Genomic DNA, 14,065 nt, shown 5'->3' on the forward strand with positions numbered 1-14,065 from the left:
GTTCCTAGATTGGGGATTTTCAAGCCGTTTCATTGGTGAGGGACCACCATTACACCATAGTGTCATCCAGTTATTAAAGGTCTAGTCCTTGATTGTAGAAGTGGTTATTCAAGTTCTTAGGAACACTGCTAATTAGCTTGCAACTCTTCTCAAGCTCTGCACAAGGACCAGTTGTATATAGTTTCTGATGGTTGTTGCTCACGGTTATCTCTTGCCTCTGGTTCTTTCCATCTATGGGAAGAATATGGGATGATGGGATCTCAGTTTGGTTTGCTGTTATTCTTGGATCCTATCATAAGACCATTAGAACAATCAGTAGGTGGAAAGTAGTTTTAATTAATTGGTTACCAAACTGAAAGAAAAATTTGTTTAGTATCAGGACCAGTTGTATAATTTGCAGGACCAAATTATGCAAAATAAAATTTGGGGGCCCTTGTTTCAAAAATTATTAGGAGTCTCAAGATGGTGACGGTAGAGCACCAACGTGTGGGGCCCTTCTGAGCATCTGAACAGGTGGCACATCTATGATGCCCTGATTAGCCTTGTATGTTCAGCACGTTAGCATCCTTTAGTCCTTGAAGTCCCCACCAAACTCTCACTTCATACCCTCATCCCACATCCTTGCTTCTTCTCTTACTTCTGAAATCTTTACTTTTGTATAATATTATGGGACCTACCTGATAAGAAAGCATTAATTGGATTTAACCTAGCTTTTTCCCCTCTTTTATTCCTGAATATCAGAGCTCACAGACACTTCCCTATCTTCTGATCCTAACATGATGTGGTACCTTAGGTAGCTTCATCGTCATGGATACACAAGTAGTGAACATACGTGGTGCTGTTTGTAGGGAATTGAATCCTACCAAAGAAACTAAGAATATTCTTCAAAGGCCTTTGACATTTAATATGGAAAAATGGCCTATAAGAATCAAATCATTCACATGTAATGAAGAGTGAGTTAATTACCTGGGGAGATGAAATGTACCTGGGTTATGAAAAATTTATAAGGCAAATTAGAGGCAGATATTATAATCAAAGTAGCTGCTGATTGTCTTATTTCCTATGTTACTGTGTTAGGGCTTTCCAGAGAAACAGTGTATATACTCATGCAATTATGAAGGCAGGCAAATTACAATATCTTCGTGGTATGTCTGTAAACTGTACTTGGAGAGTTGATAGTGTATATTCCAGTCTGAGTCTGATGGTCTGAGAACCAGGAGAGCCAGTGGTGTTGTTACTGTCCAAGGCCAGCATATTTGAGACCTTGGAGGAGCTGATGTCCCAATTTGATAACTTTTAGGCAGAAAGAATCTCTTACTTGGGTGGAGGGTCAGCCTTTTTGTTCTATTCATGCTTTCAACTGATTGAGTAAGGCCCACCAACTTAGGGAGAGCAATCTGCTTTACTAAGTCTATGGATTTACTTATTACCCTTTTAAAAATAAGTTTATTTGTTTATTTATTATTTTTGACTTTTCTCTAGTTGTGGTGAGCAGGAGATACTCTCTGGTTGCAGTGCGTCGGCTGCTTATTGCTCGGGCTTCCTGTTGCCATGGCTTCTCTTGTTGAGGAGCATGGGCTCTAGGGTGCATGCGCTTCCGTAGTTGTAGTGCTTGAGCTCTGCAGTTGCAGGTCCTGGTCTCCAGAGCACAGGCTCAGTAGCTGTGGAGCATGGGCTTACTTACTCTACAGCATGTGAGACCTTCCTGGATCAGAGATCGAATCCATGTCTCCTGCACTGGCAGGCGGATTCTTTACCACTGGACCACCAGGGAAGCCCTGTCAGTTTAAATGTTATTGCCCTCACCCCCAAACACCCCCACAGATTCACCCAGAATAATGATTCACCAACTATCAGGGCTTCCTGTGACTCAATCAAGTTGGCACAGAAAGCTAACCATCACAAATACCCTGTCATCACAAGCTCTATATTCAAATTCCTAGCTTCACACTTAATACAGAGAGCTGGCTACTGTCTGTCATATTTTTTCAATTCTACCACTTGCCACAACTGACGATTTAATTAGAACAAGGTCAATGAGAAAATTAGAAAAAGGTAAATTCTTGCATCAACAGTTTACTGAATGCTTGCTTTGTGCTGCAAGCTTGGGCTGTGGAAATGACTAAGAATGGTTGGTTAGTCCAAATAGGCATTGTGGAGAAGCGATTTTATTCAAAAGGGTTTCACTTAAGAATTTCCTCCTTTACTTTTTATCCCTCTTAACCAGGGATGTGCTTTTCTTTTCCCCTATGATTGCACTTTTAAATGTTGCTGCTGCTGCTGCTAAGTCGCTTCAGTCGTGCCCGACTCTTAGCGACCCCATGGACTGTAGCCTACCAGGCTCCTCCATCCATGGGATTTTCCAGGAAAGAGTACTGGAGTGGGACTTTTAAATGTTGGAAACCTACAATTGTCTTGCCACCACTGTGTACAGTATGGTTAGGTTATGTAGGAAGGAGAGAATGAGGAGTGAGTGGAATCACCCAAAGAGGACTAGAAAGTAGCGATGGCTAGAGGCATCAGTCTCCGTGGGGTAACAAGAATTGGAAGGAGCAAGCAGAGGGAAAAATAAGAAAATCTTTGATGGAGCAGAGAGAGCGAGACTGACAGAAGGAAGGTCAGGAAGCCAAAGACAGGTGGTCACTTTTGGTTCTATGTTCTTTCTTTTTTTTAATGTATTAACATTTTTAAAATTTAATTTTAATTGGAGGATAATTGCTTTATGATGCAGTGTTGGTTTCTACTTTACAGCAACGTGAATCAGCTATATGTGTACATATATCCCCTCCCTCCTGAGCCTCTGTCCCACCCCTTCTCATCCCACCCCTCTAGGTCATCACAGATCGGTTCTACCTTCTTCTTTTTTTTTTTTTCCATTATTTTTTAGTGGAATATAGTTGCTTTACTTTGTGTTGATTTCTGCTGTACAACATCATGAATCAGCCGTGTGTATACATATATCTGCTCTCTTGTGACCCTTCCTACCACCTCCCCATTCCACCTGTCTCAGTCATCACAGAACACAGAGCTGAACAACCTGTGCTCTACAACAGCCTCAGATGCTTACACTACAAGGAGAAAAGAAAGGAGAATAGAGGCGATGAGGTGAGAGAGAAGGAAGAGCTGTCATCGTTGAATTCTTTGAGAAAAACTGTCAAGAGGTTTGAGGCCTCAAGATACAATGGCATCCATGAGCCAGAGCAAGCTTGAACTAAGAGGAAGATTTGATTAATTAATTAGACGTTACTGCCATATTCATTGTTACTTTACGCATTTGTTCATGCTGCTCTCCCTGCCTGGGGTGCCTTCTCTCTCTGCCATTCCCTGCTGAACTCTTATTAATGATTAGGTCTCCACCTCACTGATATAGTATTTCTGCTCAAATGTCTCCTTGGACCCCTGGAGACTGGGTTTGGTGCCATTCCCTTGGCTTCTCATCTTACCCTCTTTTAGAACTTATCATACTGATGGAAATAGCATCCTGACCTGCCTGCATTTCTGAATGAGCTGGGAGCTCCTTGAGGACAGTAGCTGTGTCTCATTTAATGTTGTATCTCCAGAATATTTTTTAGGGCTTGGCACCTGGTGGGAACTTAATGGATATTTGATAGCTGAAGGAAGGAATGAAAGGTTGAATGAAGACCCTACTCCTGCTCTCTCACTGTCATTTAAGACACTGTTTGGTGTGAAGCATCAGGAAAGGTGAGGTAGAAGTGGTGGTGAAACAGAGGAATTGGACACCCTGCAGCCTGGATAACACCTGTGACTCACGGTGTAATACAAGTAACATAATACAGTATGACAGAACAAGATAGGAGATTAGAGGTGCTCAGTTTACTAAATAAATATACAGAGTGCCCAATTAAATTTGAATTCAAGATAAACAACAAGTAATACGTATAAGTCTCATGAAACATTGGGAACATACTAATACTAAAATTTGGGCTTCCCTGGTGGCTCAGTGGTAAAGAATCCACCTGCCAATAATGCAGGAGACATGGGTTCCATTCCTGGGTTGGGAAGACCCCCTGGAGGAGGGAGAGAAATGGCAACCCACTCCAGTATTCTTGCCTGAAAAATCCCATGGGCAGAGGAACCTGGAGGACTACAGTACCTGGGGTTGCAAAGAGTCAGACGGAACTTAGCAACTGGACAACACCACCACTAAAAGTTGTTGCTGCTTAACACTAAGATTTGACTGGACCGCATGTATTTTATCCACTTTATGAGAAAGCAATGTGGCTTATAAGGGATTAGTTTTGTATTTTTATGGGGGGAATGCAAGGGAATATATTCGAGAAAGAGAGCTAATTCAGGAAAAATTTTCTAGAAAAGATACCAACTGAGTTGAATTGCCCAAGATGCAAGTCAAAATGTGAGGGAAGGCAATTCCCACAGAGACATCTCAGGGGAAAAGACAGGGGAGGTTCAGGACAGGCTGGAATCTGGTTTCGCCAGTGTGAGAAGTGTGAGAAACCCAGCTAGATGGTGGAGTAGAGTTGGGTGACTCCACATGAGTCAAAGTCTCAGTCTTCTGAGCACTCCCGCCCCCTTCATCTCGGCCAAAGATTGTGAGGAGACACAATGGAGCCCGGGCGAAAGTTCCAACCTTACCCAGATGAGCAGGGTTGGGCATTAGTCTCTCTTTCTAAAGAATGAAGAAGAAACACCAGGAGCATTTTGCAAGGGTCATGAATTGCTTAACCATTTGCATTTTTTTCAAACACTGGTGTCAAAACAGCATTTCTAGTGAGGAAGAAGTGAACACTAATAATGACTTATCAAAACAAGAAGAATGACGTGGGAAAAGCTAACAATACTAACAACTTCAATGGAATTTGTAATGTTAGGTTTCCCCAATTTTTTATTAAAACATTTATTTATAATAGCATTATATAATAAATATAGTAATATGCTATATGGCAAATACATAATGAAACAGACAAAAATAGCTTATTTATGAAGTTGGAAAGAGGTAGAAATACAATACTTCTATAATCTTCGGGAATTTTGCTTTTGGCTTTACCCTGAGGTATGTAGAATTTCCTTGACCAGGGATTGAACTCATGCCTCTTGCATTGGAAGTATAGAGTCTTAACCACTGGATCACCAAGGAAGTCTTATTTTTATAATCTTATTGAATCCTTACTATGCTCCAGGTAACAACATATGTAATTTCCCTTAATCTTGACAATAATACTATTGTATATATAAGTTCATGGGCTTCTCAGCTGGCTCAGTGGTAAAGAATCCACCTGCTGATGCAGGAGATCTAAGAGGCATGGGTTCAATCCCCGGGTCAGGAAGATCCCTTGGAGGAGGAAACGGCAACCCATTTCAGTATTCTTGCCTGGAAAATCCCATGGATAGAGTAGCCCAGTGGGCCATACTCCACAGGGTCTCTATGGTCAAGAGTTGAACATGGTTGAATGACTGAGCATGCACACATGCCCATATAAGTACATACAATACTGTAACAAGTTGTCACACAAATCTTGCTAAGTTTCATGAGGTTTATTTGCTTATCCACCATCATTCAACTAGCAATTAATTATTTTGGAATTGAATCTGATTTGAATCCAGCATCTACACTGTTTCCATTATATCACACTTAAGACTGTTAATCACTCAGTCATGTCCAATTCTTTGCTGGGAGTTGTAGCCCACCAGGCTCCTCTGTCTATGGAGTTTTCTCCACGCATGACTACTGGAGTGGGTGGCCATTCTCTTCTCTGGGAAATGTTCCCTATCCAGGAATCAAACCCAGGCCTCCCACATTTCAGGCAGATTCTTTACTGTCTGAGTCACCAGGGAAGCCCTCTATCACACTTATAGACTCATATATAAACAATTACTGGACCCTTATGGCATAATCAGTGTGGGAACAGAAAGGAGAGCATCTAATTCTGTCTTGTAGACATCAAGGGTCATTTTGCAGGGGGAGTGATGCTTGAGCAGTGATGGGCAAGATTATTTTACCTTCTAATGAGATTAATAACAGGAAATGTATGAAGAATACTCAAAAGTAAAAGAAGCATTAATAATTTTAAAAACAGATATGGAAGTTCATTCTAAACACCTCTCATGTTTCTGTAATCTTCTATTAAGTGCGCCACATTGACAAAACACTCTTAAATTCTCATACTTGTTCCCTTTTTCGGTGAAACACCCACTAATATCATTAGTCATAGTCATTAAATGGTCATTATTTATCATCTTCAGCTACTTTTATGATTATAGTCTGGTACCAATTTTGTTAGAAACACTATACTTTCACATAAGAAGTGTTTTCAATGTCTTTACAATTCTATAACCTACATGAATAGTTATATAATTGAGTTGACTAAATTCCTCCCACATAATTATTTCAATTATATAAAATTTTACTTACATAACTGGAATGACATTATAGTTGTAAAATATTCAATTCTGTAATTATGTAGGATTGAAATAAGTACAAAAAAAGATCTGGTATTTTAGCAGCGTATTCCCTGAAGAACATCTGAACAGTCCTATTCTTATATTAAAAAAAAATACAACTGTAGTAATAAAACTTGAAAACAAAATGCCTTTCAATTTTTTTATCTCTAGACATTAATTAAACTTTCATTTAAAATATCAGAGTGTTAGTCTTGAATATACTCTTGTGAGATGGGCTAATATTGCTGTTTCAATTTAAATCTGGCTTCCACATCCTCTCTCCAGAAAGTCCTTTCAACAAATCTTAACTCATTTTGGTTAAACTTTTTGTCTGTTGCCTTTGAAGCTTTCAAATTTTTTTTTTTTTCTGGGTGTAGAAGAAGCTATTCAAAAATGCCCAGAGCACTGCTCTTTACTTAGTGAGCTTACACACCCATATTTGACAGACAGATTTTCTAATAATAACTGTTCAGAAACCATAAGAAGAAGATAATTCTGGCTTTGTCTAGAAAATTTGCAAGGAAGGTAACTTGTTTGGATGTGTCCTTAGGGAGTCATATAAATTTGAAGTTTATACTTATTAAAGGATAAATTTTCTATGATGATAAAATTATGACTTTCATAAAATGTAAAATGAACATGTATTAAATATTTTAACTCAGGAATTAATGAGAGACCAATAGATTCTTCAACCAGTTCAAAAGCGAAGTACACATTTATAGTTAGATAAAGAATGTGAAGTGAATTTATAAATAGATGCAAAACTGGTAAAACTGGTTAATATCCACAGGAGTACAGTTTGCATTTTTATGGACAGAAATTACTTGCATTACAGGCACTTTTCTCTAAGTTAACTTCTATATCTAAAAAGATCTGAAATAGCCCAGTTAGTGGAAAACAAAAGTGTAGATAACCCAGATGGATGAGCTGGACAGAACACTTGAGTAAATTTCAAAATCTAACATTTTTTTTCTCATATATTTTTTTTTATTTAAAAGGTGCTTTTGGTGCATCTAACATCTTTGTATTTATAAATAATTCAAGATTCAGAAATAGCTAGTGAATAAAGTTGATTAATGGGGGCTAAAGATTCACATAGGATTTCTCAGGTGGTCCAGAGGGTAGAGAATCTGCCTGCAATGTGGGAGACCTGGGTTCGATCCCTGGGTTGGGAAAATCCCTTGGAAGAGGGCATGGCTACCTGCTCCAGTATCCTTGCCCGTAGAATCCGCATGGACAGTGGAGCCTGGCAGGCTACAGTCTATATGTGGTCACAAAGAGTGACACATGACTGAATGACTAAGCAGCAATGAAGATTCACACACAGAATTTGGTACTGAAATTCATTTCGGATAATAACATGAAAATAAGCATTCTTTTGAGGGTCTGGTATCAACTAATTATACTTTCAAATGCAAACTGAAATATCATTCTATTTTCTGTACATGGTTCATGAGTTTCACCATAAGCATGATGCATGATTTGGATCAGTTATCTGACTACCGCAGGCTCTCTGCCACTCACAGTTCCACCTCTATAATAGTAACAAGTGAATAAGAACAATAAAAGTAAAAACTATGACAGCCAAGTCTTACTGATACATGTATCAGGCACTGTGTTTTATCTCTAATTTTCCTTAAGCTGTTTTACCTGTAACTTTTAAATTTTAGTTTTTATAACACCACATTCAGTGGGTATAGTTATACTTGTTTCATGGAATAGCAATTCATGCCATCCTTACTCTGTCTTTCTTTTCAGTAAAGAAGAAAAAAATTTCAGCAAACACGTTTCGTCGAATTATTTGCATTATTTTATTTCAAAGGCAGTATGGCTCAGCAAACCAAGCAACAGTCCTTTTCTGGCTCTGGCTCCAACAACTTGGCTTCTTTCTCCTCAGTTTTAAGTGATGGATAGCACTGTATAATTGAGTGAGTGAAGTCGCTCAGTCGTGTCCAACTCCACGACCCTGTGGACTGTAACCTACCAGGCTCCTCTGTCCACAGGCTCCTCTGTCCATGGGATTTTCCAGGCAAGAATACTGGAGTGGGTTGCCATTTCCTTCTCCAGGGGATCTTCCCGACCCAGGGATTGAACCCGGGTCTCCCGCCTTGCAGGCAAACGCTTTAACCTCTGAGCCACCAGGGAAGCCCTGTATAATTGCTGATGTTTAACCTCTGTGCAGTGCTTTGAGAAATCTCTCCAGGTATAAAAACCTCAATTATTCCTCTTTTTGTGAGTGGAGAGTCCTAGAAAGGACTTGAATGCTTTACCTTAACAGACAGATTTCAGGTCTGGAACTGCGGACTTTGAACCATCTCGAGACAAAACATCTGAATGAGTAATGCAATGAAATTACAAAGCAAACATTGTTTGGGGAACTGAGATACTATCTGGACTGCCCACATTGGAAAGATAATTTATGTTCACACTTATCTTCTTCGCATTCCTTCCTCTTCTTTTTTCTTCTTTGTCTCTTTTCTCTTTACTGGCTTTGCATAACTCAAGAGTCACTTAGTACCTGACTACACACACACAAAGAAATATGCTGAATTTACCTTTCTCTTTTGCATACACTGAGGAATTCATTTTCGTGTATGTCACCTTTATTTTACAGGTGACTCGTGTTGTCTTAAACTCTATCTCGCCCTTCATTTCAGTTTCCCTGCTTTGCATTGTGGTATAAAGAAAGCAAGAAGGTGTCACCACAGCAGGGGCCTCCCTGGTGGCTGAGATGGTGTAGAATCTGCTTGCAACGTGGGAGACATGCGCTCGATTCCTGAGTTGGGAGGATCCCCTGGAGGAGGGCATGGCAACCCACTCCAGTATTCTTGCCTGGAGAAGCGCCACAAAAAGTCGGACATAGCTGAGCAACTAGCACACAGAGGAAGAGCACCCTCTAAACAAAGACGACTTCCCCCAGGCCTGACTGGACTTTCTCTACCCCATCGATGGAAAGGGTTAGAATGAGGAAGTAGCATGAGTCATTACTATTGACACACCCTCAGGAAAACCCCTGTTCAACCTTCCTCCTGTTGCTCTCTCTGGCCAAGGTCCCGGGTTACAGTTTTCAGGGCACATATTCAGGAGTTTTGCGTAAAAATGCAACATCAGGTTGCTTGCAAACAGAAAGAAGGACAGACATTAAAAAAAAAAAAAAACCAACTTTGATCAAAGAACAGAGGAATGGATTTGATTTAAACATTTATTAAACTGATTATTTGCAAGTGGAAGTGTAGTTTCCCTCTAAGGTTGTTAGGAGGACTCCTGGATTAGCTCACTCATGCACATCCTATGGCCAAGTGGCTGAAGTATGTGCAGTATTGTTGTAGTGGGGGAAGACACATTCAGCTCTCCAGTCTGTTTAACAGGACATATCTGATAAGGGGTTAATATCCAAAATATGTATGAAACTCATACAACTCAATAGCAAAAAAAGAAAAATTTTGATTAAAAAAATGGGCAAAGGAATCGAATAGATATTTTTCCAAAGAAGATATACAAATGGCCATCAGGTACATGAAAAGATGCTCAACATCACGAATCATCAAGGATATACAACTCAAAACCACCATGGTATCACTTCACACATGTTAGAACGGCTGATATCAAAAGACATGACATAACAGGTGTTAGCAAAGAAGTGGAGAAAAGGGAACCCCTGTGCACTGTTGGGGGGGGTGTAAACTGGTGCAGTTGCTATGGAAACCAGTATGGTGCTTCCTCAAAATTAAAAATAGAGCCATCATATGACCCATCGATCCCACTTCTCGTAATACAGTCAAAGGAAATGAAATCAGGATCTTGAGGACATATCTACACTCCCATGGTCACTGTAACATTATTCATGACAGCCAAGGTAAGGAAACAAGGGTTTGTCTACACGTGAATGGACAAAGAAGCTGTAAATACTGTATATTTCCTTTGTAGATAGTATTCTTTAGCCAGAGAAGGCAGGAAATTTTGCCATTTGTGACAACATGGATGGACCTTGAAATACTGTATTGTCTCACTTACATGTGGAATCTAAAAAAAAAAAAATCAAATTCATGGAAACAGGGAATGGTGGCAATCAGGGGTAGCGGGTAGAGAAAATGAGAAGTTATTGGTCAAAGAGTATAAACCTTCAGTTGTGAGAGAAATAAATTCTGAGGAGTCTAACATCCGGCATGGTGATTACAGTTAACAGTATCATATCATATAAGGGCTCTCCTTGTGGCCCAGTGGTAAGAAATCCAACTTCTATACAGGAGCCACAGGTTCAATCCTTGGGTCAGGAAGATCTCTTAGAGGAGGAAATGGCAGCCCACTCCAATATTCTTAACTGAAAACTCCCATGGACAGAGGAGCCTGGTGGGCTTCAGTCCACTGGGTTGCAAAGAGTCAGATACGACTTAGTGACTAAACAACAGCAACAACAACAACATATTATATTCTAGTAAGTTGTTAAGAGAGTCCATCTTAAATGTTCTCATCATAAAAAAGAAATGGTGATAATGTGAGGTAATGGAGTTGTTAACTGACCCTGCTGTGGTGATCTTTTTACAATACAGAAGTGGTGTCAAATCAAGACATTGTACACCTTGAATTTGAACAATCCTGTAAGTTAATTATATATCAATAAAGTTGAAAGAAATGAGTATACAATTCAGTAATTTTCAGTAAATACACAAAGCTGTGCAACTATCACCACTATTTAATTTCAGAATTTTTTATTACTCCCCCCCCCAAAACACTGTAGTCATTAACAATCATTTCTCCTTTTTCAATCCCTAGCAACCATTAATCTGCTTTCTGTTACTATGGATTTGCCTATTGTGGATTTTTTATATAAATGTAGTCATACCATATGTAGCCTTTTGAATTTTTTTTCACTTACAAAAATAAGTTTTAAGTTTTGTCCATGTTGTTGCATGTGTCAGTTCAGTTAACTTCAGTTCAGTCGCTCAGTCGTGTCCAGCTCTTTGAGACCCAATGAATCGCAGCACACCAGGCCTCCCTGTCCATCACCAACTCCCGGAGTTCACTCAGACTCACGTCCATTGAGTCAGTGATGCCATCCAGCCATCTCATCCTCTGTCGTCCCCTTCTCCTCCTGCCCCCAATCCCTCCCAGCATCAAGGTCTTTTCCAGTGAGTCAACTCTTCGCATGAGGTGGCCAAAGTACTGGGGTTTCAGCTTTAGCATCATTCCTTCCAAAGAAATCCCAGGGCTGATCACCTTTAGAATGGACTGGTTGGATCTCCTTGCAGTCCAAGGGACTCTCAAGAGTCTTCTCCAACACCACAGTTCAAAAGCATCAATTCTTCAGCACTCAGCCTTCCTCACAGTCCAACTCTCACATGCATACATGACCACTGGAAAAACCATAGCCTTGACTAGACGGACCTTAGTCGGCAAAGTAATGTCTCTGCTTTTGAATATACTGTCTAGGTTGGTCATAACTTTTCTTCCAAGGAGTAAGCTTCTTTTAATTTCATGGCTGCAGTCACCATCTGCAGTGATTTTGGAGCCCCCAAAAATAAAGTCTGACACTGTTTCCACATCTATTTCCCATGAAGTGATGGGACCGGATGCCATGATCTTCAGTACTTCATGCCAAATAATAATCCATTACATAGATTTACCAAATTTTACCTATTCAGTAACTGATGGATATTTGATTTGTTTTCACTTTTTAGCTATTATGAAAATGTTGCTGTGGATATTAATTTATAAATCTGAGGGGAACATATGTGTTCACTTCTCTTGGGTAAGAGTAGAAATTGATGTATACCTAGGAATTTCTGGGTCAACTTTATGCTTAACTCTGAGGAACTGTTTTCCAATGTGGCTGCATCAGTTTGCATTCCTGCCAGCAATGTCTGGGGGTTTCAACTTTTTCACATCCTTCTCAATAGTTCTTTAAAAAAACCCAAATTGTACTTATTTAATATATTCATCACAAGGGCTTAACCTGACAATTTAAAAAACATAAATAAAATGAAAATGACACTGCAGAGAAAACTACAGAGTCCTGTACAGAAATCGAGGAAAGGGCAGACCACCTAAGGAAAAACAATAAAAAGAAAACACAAGGACAGCTGGACATCCTAGGTCAGGACTCTTGGCTGGAGACGTGCTTTGAGTGGTTTTTTTGGAGGTTCTTCTTAAGGGCAGTGGGTGTTTTTCCCAAGCTCAGCAGTATATGTGTTCAAAGGGCTATGATGTTGGGTTCTGAGCAGACCCTGGATGGGAGAGCAGAGTGGTTCTGATGTCGTACAGGGCAGATCACTTGCCTTTCTGAATGTCCAGGCAGATGTTACCCTGGGTCTCCACGCTGGGGTGGCAGCAGGGTGTGAGGAACTTCACCATGAGAGTTTTGTAAGGGTAGACACTGGGGAACTCCAGGGACAGCTTATACCTCAGGTCTTCATATACCTCAGTGCCAGCTGTCCATGAACGGTCTCTACCCATTTGAAAAGGGTGTCCAATTCAAGGAAAGCAGAAATTCCTTTGTTGTCAGACATTATGAAGGTCCTCAGCTCCTGGAAAATTCTTAAAGAGATGAGAGTACCAGATCACCTTACCTGTCTCCTGAGAAACCTGTATGTGGACATGGAGAAATGGACTGGTTCAAAATCGGGAAAGGAGTACAACAAGGCTGTATCTTGTCACTTTCTCAGTTAACTTCTGTGGAGAGTACATCATGCAAAATGCCAAGCTGAATGAATCATAAGCTGGAATCAAGACTACTGGAAGAAATATTAACCTCAGATATACAGATGATACCACTCTAATGGCAAAAGTGAAGAGGAACTAAAGAGCCTCTTGATGAGGGTGAAAGAGGAGAGTGAAACAGCTGTCTTGAAACTTAACATTAAAAAACTACAATCACGGTATCTGGTCTCATCACTTCATGGTAAATAGGCGGGGAAATAGTAGAAGCAGTGACAGATTTTATTTTCTTGTGCTCGCAAATCGCTGCAGATGGTGACTGCAGTGAAATTGAAAGACACTGGCTCGTTGGAAGAAAAGATGTGACAAACCTAGACAGTGTATTAAAAAGCAGAGACATCACTTTGCTGACAATGGTCTATATAGAGAAAGCTATGGCTTTTCCCGTAGTCATGTGTGGATGGGAGAGTTGGACCATAAAGAAGGCTGAGCACTGAAAAATTGATGCTTTCGAACTGTGGTTGAAGAAGACTCTCGAGAATCCCTTGGCCTGCAAGGAGATCAAACCAGTCAATCCTAAAGGTCGGAGATCAAACCAGTCAATCCTAAAGGAAATGAACTCTGGATATTCATTGGAAGGACTAATGCTGAAGCTGAAACTCCGCTACTTTGGCCACCTGACACGAAGAGTCTACTCATCGGAAAAGACCCTGATGCTGGGAAAGATTGAAGGCGAGAAAATGGGCAGCAGAGGATGAGATAGTTAGACAGCATCACTAACTCAATGGACATAAATCTGAGAAAACTCCAGGAGATGGTGAAGCACTGGGAAGTCTGGTATGCTGCAGTCCATGGGGTCTCAAAGAGTCAGACATGACATAATGACTGAACCGTAACAATGAATATCACTTAAAGGAGAAAATTTTTCCTCCTTTTTCTTTGAGCTCTTTTTATTATTGAGTTGTAAGAGTTTTGTTTTGTTTTTTTTTTA

General features: G+C 40.1%; 1 pseudogene; it reads right to left on the reverse strand.

Moving 5' to 3' along the window:
• Nucleotides 1-12,384: 12,384 nt before the first annotated feature.
• Nucleotides 12,385-12,926, reverse strand: LOC120853965 (annotated as a pseudogene).
• Nucleotides 12,927-14,065: the final 1,139 nt, after the last annotated feature.

Source organism: Oryx dammah, unplaced genomic scaffold (assembly GCF_014754425.2).
Source record: "Oryx dammah isolate SB20612 unplaced genomic scaffold, SCBI_Odam_1.1 HiC_scaffold_2, whole genome shotgun sequence".
Lineage (NCBI taxonomy): Eukaryota > Metazoa > Chordata > Mammalia > Artiodactyla > Bovidae > Oryx > Oryx dammah.